We start from the raw sequence: 12,502 nt of genomic DNA, 5'->3' as shown, positions 1-12,502 counted from the left end.
TTACGAGACCTTGACCGGGTCCTGCGTTCATGACAGGCAATTCCATTACTCAGAGTCAGGGCGATAGGTCGAGAACTGATCAATACCCAGAGGATGCGGAGGCAGAGCCGGATAAAAGGGACTCCGCGAGTCGCTTTGCTCGGTTTGACCCTCCTGCAAGACACAATTTCAGAGAAACGGGTTCCCACTGGCAGACTGGTTGAGACTAGTAAGATGGAAAACCAGCAGACGTAAATATCTGAAGTCTGATCCATTTCAAAGCATTTTGTCTCCCTCTGTCTCAGCGCAAGAAGCTTTGAGTAATCACAACAAAGCTATGATTCCACTCTTCAGTCAGCCTGTCAATCACAGCAACCAGCCTCACACGCCCAGTCCCAGCTCTGGCCTCCGTTCTGCTGCACTGCCAGCAGGCGTTTCAAGCTCTGCCCGGCTGCACAGCCTCACAAACCTAAACATCTCCCCAACCAGCAATTATCATCAAAAAATGGGGATTTTGTTTATGGGGTACACACTGTTTGTTGTTTTAGTGTCTTATAAGCCCATGAGGGCTGCGTGCACGCCGAGACAGCTAAATAAATGTTTGTTCATTCAAGACTGAAACCAGGCTGTCCACTTTGCAACAATCCCACCGGACTTGATGGGATGGGGGCTTCGGATTTAATGCATCGCCCCCACGCTGGACCTTCCTGCGGACTGGCTCGTTCCCGTGTTCGACCATATGAATGCGTCCTGTTCCGAACTGGTTCGCGCAGGCGCGACCGTGCTCAGAACCGACCTCTGCTGACGCGCAGACGAGCGTTTACGTTTGAAATGTCAGCTTCAGAGTTCCATCTCATCTGACGAAATGTTGCGTCAGGCTTTCCACACCATCGCAAGAATCTCAAGCAGAAAAAAAAGTATAATTATTTCTAAAAGAAAAAAGAAAAATAGAGACTGTTCCTTTCAGACGTGCCCGAGGTGCTTTAAACTCTCCGTACAACCGTGCAAAATATGAACAAGAAGCTTTTTTTGTTTAGCTTTTCATTGAGCTGACTGCTGAACTGAATGAAGACTCAATGATGCATAGAATTGGGCCCCTAAAACACTCCCAGGCCCCTTTGTTTTGTCTCTTAACCCCCGCTAGCCTGTGCACATTTTCACCCTCTGCGCCCCTCATCTTTGGAGGATTAGAATAAGGGCCATTACCCTCTGCAGGGGCCACTCCTGCAGCCAAGACAGACGAGTAGAACGCTGATTTTCCCTCCATTTGCACCCACACAAGTGTCATAAAAGCGCACTTGTCTTTAGTTTACTCTGGTTCGCAACGTTTTCCTGCGCCTGCAGATAAATGTGGTTCTCACAGCTTACGGCTCCGCTCCCGAGACCCCCGGCAATGCATGACACCGCACATCCATAAAAGAATCAAAGGTCCCTTTGTTGTCGATGGGTGACAAAACTTCCCACATTCTGAAGATTTGTATTCGTCGCCGACACCAAAACCTCCCGCTGTTTCTGCCTTCCCTGGAAGTCATCTAAATTTATCCAGAAGTCAGGACGAGATGAAAAGAGGAGTGAAAGAGGGCATCTTTTGTCCAGAACAGGCTCTAATCCTCAACGACATCACAATTTTCCTGGGAAAATTCGACCCGAGTCAGTGGGACGGCTTTTGAGAAGAGGGGGCGCGTGCTGTTGTTGCCGCGGCGCCCGGCTGAAATTCCGGCCTTGAAGACCAAAACAATGGGGAGGAAGAGAAAGTGGTTTGTGGGCACCAGCGCGGCGTTACGAGGGTTCCGAAGCGAGAGGAGGGGTTCTCAGACATTCACAGAAACAATCTTCCTCCGCCTCACTTTGTCTCGCCCGAACAATCTCTCATTCTGCTCCCGTGGGTCATTTGCTCTAATCTGGATTCCCGCTGTCTTCTTCATTACTGACAGCGCATCAATCAGCGTTAAACACTTTCACGGCGGAGTGTGGGTATGTGTGTGTGTGTGTGTGTGTGTGTGTGTGTGTGTGTGTGTGTGTGTGTGTGTGTGTGTGTGTGTGTGTGCAGAGCAGCCTGGGGTTCCCTGACCACATGACTTAATCCCTTAAAAATGTCTCGATTGCTGCGGATGCGTTACGCTGCTCTGCGAGGCGGGATAGCGCCACGAATCAAGCCGGGGATTAGCATATATTTCAATTGCCCTTTTGTTTGAAACACGTCGGGTGAAGGCGAGGCTAACTCTGCTTCCCTCATGTCAACACTCGCTCTCTTCTGTTTGATGAAATGCTTCACAAAACATTGAAAACCTTCCGCCTCGGTGCCGGTGGAAGGGCCAGGACTCGTCACACCTGCTTTACCCTCGCCGGACGACCAGAGACCCCAGAGATGTACCGATACCTCGTCACCGTCTCCCAGTCATGCTGAAGCTACTCAAACTAGAACGTGCACGGCCAGACATGATTCTGAGGAGGGTCATGCAACCTGATGCATCAGACATAGATTTGAAGCGGACTCGCTCCCGTAGGCCCATTGTGGCAAGTTGTCATGGTGATTTCCAAGCCTGACGTTTGGGTGAGACACATTATCGCTGCGTTTCCGACACTTCCTGTGCTGGCGAGGAGCAGCGCAGATGTCGATGGCGCCTTCGCTTCAGCGGGAAAGACCAACTTTGATGGAAATTAACAGGAATGTTTAGCGATTCATTCCAGTCAATTTTGTCACCATAAAAATAATCAGCGCAGGTGAAAGCAGGTGTCTGCTATACCTCAGCAGGTATTAATTATGGGATGGCAGGTGTTTGTGCCTCGGTGACGGCCAGCAGGCGGCATATCTGACATTCATGGATATGCTGGGTTGATTATGAACAACAGAAAAAGGCAAACTTTACACTCTGCTGAACGGGTCTGAGAGTTGCTGTGTATCTCTTCTGAAAGCAACGATGACCTCATGCTCAGAAGATAAATCCAGAAAAGACGTCACACTGCTGCAAACAGCGATTGTGCTCGACGTTTACGGCCGCACAGGAGATCATGAAAAGACGAATTTGCGAGCCAGAATTTACGGAGGGTGTCAAAACACAACCGGAAAGATGAGATTATTCATAATTCACATCATCGGCGGCACGGTGAAAGCAGACCACCGTAAGTTTCCTCCAGTGACGTAAAACGGGATCAGATGAAAACAAACATCCTTGTGTTTTCCAGATGACAATTCCGGCGGCCTTTTCCTCCGTTATCTCCCTCATATGTGATTCCATTCAAATTTAGTTCGGCAAAGTTGGCCTCATGTTAGCACGTTCAGCTAACAGCCTGAAAGAGCTACGCTTTCAACCAAGGAATACAAGGACATCATCCAGCTGGATGACAGGAAGCCTTTGTACCGAAGGTGGTTCATGCCCCTGCATGACGGCACGCCATCCTCTGCCATCCGTGTGTCCCTGCAAGTATTCCCCTTTGTTTCATCCTCTAATAATGGGAGGAGGATGAGAGGAAATGTCTCAGTGTCAACAACCCGACCACCGAGATTTCATTATTACACCCATAAATCCTGCCCCCATGCCTCGACCTCCTCCTTTCTGTTCCCGTTTGTCTTCCCTGCGCGCCTGTTTGGATGACAAAACTTGAAACGCACATATGTTTGAGAGAGATAGCGCCTTCCCGTGAAATAACCGTCCATCACGGTGTCAGCGGCAACACCTCTGCTCCCCCGGCGCCGCTCTAACTACTGTCATTTAAAAAGTGTTGGCGTGGGGGCCCCTTTGGGCTTTTGCATGCATTTGTGCCATTTAATCACAGTTCATCTAGCTCTGTATTGTCCACCAGAGTCTTTAAATATATGTTTTATGCAGGTGTGGGTGTGCTTATGTGTCAATAATGAAACCTTTAATGAAAGGGCCACTATTTTCACTCATTTCTGGAGGGAGGAGGTGGAATTGCTGAGTAGCCTCTGATTTAAAAGGCCGCTACATCACAGTAGAAGTGGCGCTGCAGTTATGAGGCCTGACCGGACCTAATGCAGACGTGCTGCTGGAGATAAAGGAAGGTCCTCCATGAACTAGATTTGCAACAGCCTTGTTAAAATAACTGGACTGTGAGAAATGAACCTGCCTGGAAATCATAACCAAGTGGGAAATAATTGGAAAAGGGCATAAATTTAAAAAAAAAAAAAAAGAAGCAATGGCTGCCAAATAGGTTTTCATTGAATGGCATCAGGTTTAATGGTATGATTAATTAGGGGGGGGGGGTTCAATCTGCAGGAGAGAGACTGAACATTTTGGAGAAAGGAAGTGAGTCGACCACGAAGGCGAGGCGCAGTCCCTCGTTCTATTCTGCACGCTGCACATTGTTTACATCTGCCTAGCTTCGCTCAGAAAATCCAGAAATAAAGAGGAAACAGGGAAAAAAAAGTTTCAGTCACGGCGTAAGTTACTGCCTCATATCCTTCTGACTCACAGGGTTTTCACTTTTATTGCAATTCCAATATGAAATGATGGAGAAATAAGCCAGAAACTTCTGCAGATGCTGCTAAGTGTTGCAGTAAACTATACTTAGCCGCACCTTATTGAGACTGTCTAAGAAATAACTGTTATTGGATAAAGTCTGTGGGGCTAAAAGCAGTTATTTAAGGAGTCCACGAGTAATAACTCGAAAACGCTCACAAGCTCACTTTCTCGGGGATTTCTCTGAAGCTTTTATTGACTTGTTATTTTGTAAGAGGGAAAATGCTCCACCTGCCCTCTGACCTGCCCCTGTGAACGGCTTAAATTTAGCCTCACCTTTCCACACGAAAAGGCAAAGGCATGTGGTTTTTTAAAATATAGGAAATGAAATACATTCATTCAAAAGATGGAAATGGGGGCTGTGGTTTAACTCGGAGCTCTTTGGAGATTTTGCCTGAAAGAAGACTTGTTTCACAACTCCAGTCGAACTCGAAACAATCGTGTTAAACTTGAAAATCTCCAAAGTGCATTTGTTGCCTTAAACATTCCAATAAAACAAACAGTAAAAAAGCCGTAATGCTGCATCTGTAAGGCTAAAGGAGAATTTTACAGAAGCCATCGCAGCGATCTGGGCCCAGAGCATCAACACATCAGCCTCTTTCAGTCTCGCCGGCTTCGTCGGAACCTTTTAAAAGAGACGCAGAACCAGGGCGTTGTCTCTCAACGGGAATGCTGCAGCTCGAAAAGCGTCTCGCTTGGAGAACCCGCAAAAGAGCAAAAGTGATGCTAATTTCTCAAAATGAGATGGTGACTGTGGGCGCGTGGTGTGACATCAGGAAAAAAGCAAAGTTTTCCACCTCATGTTTGTTGTCAGGAGCCGTCGTCTCCTTCCACGATGCGTCTTCTTGAAAACAGCCACCCCCTCCCTCGCCTCTAAATTCCTCCCCCTTAGTTGGTACGGGCTGGTCTCTAATTAATCCATAGCCGTCAGTGGGGAAAGGTTTGCTTGTTTACTCTTATTGAAATTAGCAAGGCATGCTTCCCCAGAGATGCAGCGTCAGAAGCACAATTAGCCGACACTGGACTAATTAGGACATGGCACTAATGACACCTCCATGGTTTCAGGGGTGAAGCCAGAAAAGGGGAGGAGGTGAGGGAGGAGAGCAGAAATGAGAAATTAAGGGGAAAAGTAGGAGTAGAACCTCAGCAGGTTTTGGATCAGCAGAGAAACCCAGAATGGTGATGGAGCTGCTGAATCTTTTAACCACTTTACATAAGGCTCTGTTCCACTGAACAGTAGCAACTCGACACGGTTATGGACCGCCGCATTGGTTTTCCATTCCAACATGGTGCCTCTTTGACGTGGGCGGTCCGAAACTCTCGTGATGCCGCTAGCACATAAACACAACTCCTTCTTCCTCTCTGGTAAAAGTTTGTTTCGTAGAGTTGACTCTTCTTAACAAAAAAGTCTTAACAAAAAAGGCAGAAATCCTGATCCAATAAATTCTCTATTACAGTCAGAAATAAATAGCATCAATTGGATTAAATCTCTTCCAGTGCTTTCTGTTAAAAAAAAAAACTCCAGTTTGTTCCACTTCATTCTTTGATCATCCGCTAATCGTCTTTCCTCAATACCACCTTTGTGTCTACTGGTACGTCTGCTGGAACACCCATCGGAGACCTCCAGGTAGACCTCATTTCCGGTCTCGCCATGTGGCTCCATCTTCTCTCACACAGCTGAACAACGCCTGCTATTTTATGTAGCCAATATTTTGCAAAATATAGAAATACACGCCGTCACTATTGCGAGACTTTTAAAGGTGGCAGGTTTGAGTTTTTTGAAATTCTTGTGCCTCAAGAGTGCCGTCAACCAAAAAAGCATGAACAGACCTACACTAATATAATAGAACCTACTCAGTGGCAACCCCAGCCAAATACTGTAGGTCCCTAAGAGTACCGGCCCTGGCGCCCCAAAAGGAACGCACACACACAAACCGCCAGTGGCAGTTCTCATAAGAAACCCCTTCGCATCCTTCAGCTCCTCGGCACCTTAGCAGAAGGCCAGCCTCACTTCCGCCATTACAATGATTACCACCTCTGTCCATCACATGCTCCATCCCCACCTCACCCTCCCCGAGGGGGGGGACACAGTTGGCCAATTAGTTAGGGTGGACAACCTCGCAGCAGAGAGCCAAACACAAAGAACCGAGCGGGAATGAAAGCTCCAGGGTGAGATGTGTCCTCCGCTCTGACAATCAAAGAAATAAACAACTGTCAGAAACGTTAACACAAGGAAAATGCGGATTTTCTTGGTAATTCACACCGAGTCCAGGCTTGAAAATGAAGTGTGAAAGTCGGGCAACACATATTAGTCTGCACAACTAAGAAGGTCGCATAGTGAGGGTAAACAAGCTTTAAACGCCAGCTTTGATCTTTTGTAAAATATGGAGGCGGCGGCCCACAAGATTGGGGTTAACCTCATTAGAATGGGGTGATACCATCGGTGCGGTGAAGGAAAGATAACACCAGCTTCTCCAGTGAGACAAAGATCAAACTGTGACCGTTAACGGCCTCCCTGGCACATGACTCCCATCCCTGGTGGAAGGATCCTGAGTTCGGAGTTACTTTGCACAAGTTTGCTCATCAAACACTGGGAATTTCAGAGAAAACATGCGGCTCTGATCACGATGTCCGCACCACCGCCGCTGCTCGTTAGGTTGATAAAAGTGGCTCATCAGGCTCTGCTGAATTCTTTCCAAAGGGAAAGCAACAATTTTCCCAACTTGTCTTACCTTCCCTCCACCATAACTCAACACTGGGAGCAGAGATTTAAGACTACAAAAGACCGGATCTTCAGAGAAACAGAACGCGGTGTGGAGGGAAAAGAAAGGATGAAACAAGGAATTCAAGGTCGAGGGAAGTTGTATAAATCTCTCGTCTCAGTTCATGAGAGCAGCTCAGGAGATCTTTCTCAAGACTTGACGTGAGCATCGAATCCCCGATACAAAAGGTCGGGTTTTTTGAGGTTATTTTAGCGCCGGTCAGGTCCTGCAAATGACCACAGACGTGTTGGTGGAAACAACTGCACAGCCAGCTCGAACCCCTTAAGATGAAAAATAAAACTCCACAGCTCACCAAACTTGGCCCGGTTTTCTCAGGACTCTGGATTATCTCCTAGTTTCAAAAGCCTGCTTCTTCCTAATAATTTTCAAGTGGCGCATCAGTGAGCCCTTTTCTTTTTCTTCTTTTTTTAAAAATCTGACGCTCCCAAGATATTTGAAAAGCACTTCAGGTCTAAACTGAGAAGTGGTTGAGTCTTGATTACAGAGCTGGGAAGAAGAAAAAAAGAACCTGTCCAAAGATCCTGATTTAAATAAGGTTTAAAGGGAATGGATATTATGGTCAAGAATGCACTTGCAAGACTGGAAGTGGGGTCAGGGCTCATGGAATTACACACAGAATGAATTCTTTCCAGTATTCAGATGGAAGGAAAATGACTCCAGGGAACGTTACTTTGGATATTACACAAATGCCCCCCCCCCATAAAGAAGAGGAAATTTGTTGGACACGTCCCAAATGCCGGCCTGTGCCACTTGGCTGAGGCAGTGTGAATGGGTACAACGGTGGCAGATGGAGCTGGCCGTCCAAGTGTCCTGAGAGGAGGGGACGAAAAACTGGGAGAGGTCACGCCAGGGGTCTGTTCCCCTGACCTGAGGCTGATGCTAAAATCTGTGGATTTCTACATATGAAAGAGTTCATTTCCTGCACGCATCGGGTGTGTGTGTGTGTGTGTGTGTGTGTGTGTGTGTGTGTGTGTCCCTCAGGATTTCCCAGAAGCCACTGCTGTTCCTGTGTGTCTGATGAATGAAGCCCGGTAAGAACCTGGGCACTCCCATTTAACACAGCATGGAGCAACAAACTGCCAATGAAGCAGACAGCAGTAGCAGGGCAATACACACACACACACACACAGAGACACACACACATGCACACAGACACACTCGCGCACTCGCACACACAGCCTGTGGTTGACTGATGTCACTTTAAAGCTTCTTAAATGGCCGATAAACACAACTACAGTATTTGTTATCCTTATCACAATTCAATTTTAATGAACAGCCTTCACAACAATTCCTTTATTCTGCATCCTCCCCACTAGGTGGTGCCAGATATCACACACTCAAGTCACAAACTTCTTAGTCTATATAAAATGTTTTTCTCTGTAAAAGCTTTTGTTTCTAACCAAAAATTTTAGCAAAAGATGGTTGTCCTCCTTTCCTGTGTTTCACTGGAACTGATATAATGAACTGTCAAGTTGCACATGCAACCCAACAGTGCCTGGAGCAACTCCAGGACTGAGGAGGCACTAATGTCTCTCTGGTTCTCCCAGATCCCTCCTGCAGGATTACTCACTCAAGAATAAGGCACAACTATACTAAATGCTCATTCCACATAATGTAAAAAATAAAAATAAAAAATCACGGCCAAATGTCCATTGAAGTGAGGAACTGACAGTAAAAAGCAAACAGAATGTCAAAATTGCTGTAACATTCAGACAAGGGAATGAAAACACTACAAACACAACATGAAAGAAGAAGAAACACGTGTGTTTGCTGTAGTCAGAGTGGTATTTAATTAGGAGACAAACATGTGGTATTTTTATGGTAAATTAACAAATTGCCTGTGTAGGTCCAAGCTGCAGCATGAGCAGCACCCCCAGAGATGTGCACACACACAGTAACACAAAGACGCACACCCCAGTGAGCAAAGCCATAACAGCACGTAGTTAATTACACTCATAATTAAGCCTGGAACTCTAAAGGCCAGCATCATCACGCACTGCGCGGACAACTGCACGCCAATGACTTTCTCCTCATTTGAGGGTGCATTTTATGTGTGTGTGTGTGTGTGGTGTGTGTGTGTGTGTGTGTGGTGTGTGTGTGTGTGTGATTTGGGAGTCTTGGGCCAAAATGAATGTCATTTTTCATCTTCTAATAAATGAAGTAATTTCCTCATCTCTGGGTATGTGCGTACTCCATGTGTATATTATATTGTTTCAGTTTGTCCCCATTAGTGAAAGTTGTATTTGAAGGGTACATTTTCTCACACTCCATTAGTGCTTTCTGCGTATGCAGGTAGGTAGAAGTTCATTACGTTACGCGAGGAGAAGTGGGTGAAAATGTCAAACCACAACTGTTTTTTTGGTTGATTGGCTGGTTGGACGACGTTTCAGTTTCAAGTAAACTGGGGGGGGATGAAACAGAATGGGGCAGATGTGAAGGGGGCAGACGCAAGAAGCTTGATTTCAGAGAAATGAAGCCTTGTGCTCACTGACGGCTGGTCTTCATTCCATTGTGTCGTTCCGGGAAAACGATGCACCAGAAAGGAAGAAAATGACCCCGGGTAATTTATGCCACCGGCTTCCTGGCGGTGCGTTTACTGTCCGCTCTTTGTACCCAATTGAAGTTTGTGATTTAGCACACTCCTGCGAGGTTTGGATGGCACCCGTCCGTCTGTCAGTCCGTGCCGAACATGTGTTGTAATGCAAATGAGGCCTGCTGCCTCTTCACCGCAACACCACTTTTTAATTGAACCATTTGATCTGTGGCTAATTTAACTAATTAGAGGCACCATTCTCCCAGCAGAACGTTGTTGTTGGGTTTTTTTTCCCTTTCACCCGTGTATTTGCCCGTCTTTTACCTCCTTTCCTAACTAACCACCGAGCTGATTGCCATCTGCCGTTTAAAAGAGTTTCCAAAAACAGAACAGCTTCTCACTTCATCTGAAGCGTAGAACTGACAGGTGCACCGTTAAAGGTAATAATGTTACTTTAAAAAAAAGAATGCACAGATGCTCATTATACAGGCGCACGCAGGGAAATTAGCAGTAAGTGTTTTATGTGCCCGTAGTTTTATATCTCCATGGCAGCGACTGAAGAGGAGGCAGCAGCGGCTCCGTGCTGACTGTTTTATGCACTTGGCACTAGCGTAAGCACTTTGATCTGCATCTATATAAAATAAATTATGCATCTTTGATCTGCGTTTACATTCCTTCTGACGCCGAATGTGCACTATAGAGGTTGTACATCAAAAGAAAAAAGCTCACTGTTCCAGATCCTGCTGGTTTTTATGGAGTGTTATAATAATAATAATCGTTGCTATTATTATTATTATATTATTATTATTATTATTATTATTGTTATTGTTATTATTATTATTATTATTATTATTACAGGTGGAACCGGTCAGATGAGTGTCACAAGAAGCATGACATCATCTGCATACGCCAGTGTACATTCAGCAAACCTGGCGAGGTGTTTCAGGCTATCGCACGGAAAACGAGACACTCAGCAACCAAATCCTTAGAACTGGAGAAAAATGATTTTTCTTTGTAAAGAAGCTCTTTAAAGCCATTAAATCTTCCTCCCACTGGTTAAAACTCTTCAGAGGTTTGATTCCTGGGGTACTGGGGAGCTAACTCAGGTCATGGGCAGAAAAATGAAAGCGTGTGAGAAGCGTGGGAGAGGAGTGTGGCACAGCGCTGGACGCTTCCAGAGGTGATGAAAAGGTTTCATTACGTTTAAACAGTTGAATTCTGCAGCTGAAATTTAAGACGCTCTTAATGTTCCTCAACTTTAAGGGTTTTCGTGGTCTCCTGCGATGCGTATGTCACTGGAGGGAGGGCAGTTGTTCTCTTCTCTGTATCGGATGTAGAACAACCGAGAAAACATAGAAACGCATCAGGTCCATCCAGCCCAACCCTGACATTTCCCAGTACGTTTGCTGGTACTCGGCTAGCTCCTCAAAACAAGTAGCGTCGCGTGATTACAATCTGAAAGGTGGCAGCAACACTCAAGTCAACGAGTGATTATGTCGGCTTTCCTCATCACACTCGAGAAATCACTTGAACGAGGCAGGGAGCCAAACAGCCGGCCGTTGGGCCCGTTGTTGTTCGGTGAATGGGAACTCAACTGGGACCAGTCTCGGTTTCTGATATTGGGGAATTGGGCAAGAGCCCAGGGCAAAAAAATTCTTCTTGGCTGGTGAAGGGCGTCACAAAAAAACGTTAAAATGCCATGACGATCCAGTACGATTATCCAGCTTCCTGTTGGTGGACTCTGTTTGCTTATTATGTGGCGGAGACGCATATTGTCTCGTTTTGACGTGGAGGAAATCCTTCCGTCCGTTGTGTGTAAACGAGAATGTCACCGGCAAACTGGTGCTGGAGCCTATCACAGCTGCATAAGGGCAAAGGCTGGGTACCCCCCCCCCCTGAATGAGTCGCCAGCTCATCAGGATCCTAAACACATATTCTTCTCCACTTAACTTATAACATACTATTGTGTTTTCCCCACAGTTTTTTTACACCTCTTATTTAGCACATATATGTCTTTATAATAACACATATAATAAAACAGTTTGCTTACCCAGTTGGGTTTGTTTGTTTGTTTGTTTGTTTGTTTGTTTGTTTGTTTGTTTTTCCGGGGGGGGCAGGGTGTCCACCAGTGCCCGGGAGCAGTAATGAGTACAGAACTGTGGAAACGCTCTGTGATACCTCAGATAAACACTGAATTGTTTGCATAATTAGAATTCTCTAAAGGTTTTATGAGGCATTATTGGCAATAATTGACTGTCATCTCATCCACGCTAAACATCTGCGTGACATCTGCTTGACCTCTCAGCGGGTCGGCGTTTCAAATGCCACTGCAGTTGTACACAATTATGGCATCGTGGCGGGGAGCGAGCGCCAGCATTCGGTGGCGTGCTCTGCGCAGATGCCATTTGGGAGTGTTGGCCTTGAGACACGGCGCTCTCATTAAGTAAATGAGGGGATCGCAGACACAGATGGTGGGAAAAGAAGGAAAACCAAATAACCGCACTTCCTCCTCATTCTCTCTGGGAAGCCCACCAGGCTGCAACTGTTCCTCTCACCTCTGCACACCACCCTTCCCCTCGCCTGCCGTCACACCCCCTCTCTTCATCTGCTGTCCATTTCCCTTTCTCCCTCTCTCCCTCCTGTCAGAGTGTCTTTATGAACACCATCACATGTCCTGCAGGTACATATTACAGGACTGGAAACAGGAAATGAAACCTGACAGCCTG

Source organism: Takifugu rubripes, chromosome 8 (assembly GCF_901000725.2).
Source record: "Takifugu rubripes chromosome 8, fTakRub1.2, whole genome shotgun sequence".
NCBI classification, from domain to species: domain Eukaryota; kingdom Metazoa; phylum Chordata; class Actinopteri; order Tetraodontiformes; family Tetraodontidae; genus Takifugu; species Takifugu rubripes.
Note: the sequence above shows the minus strand (reverse complement) of the source record.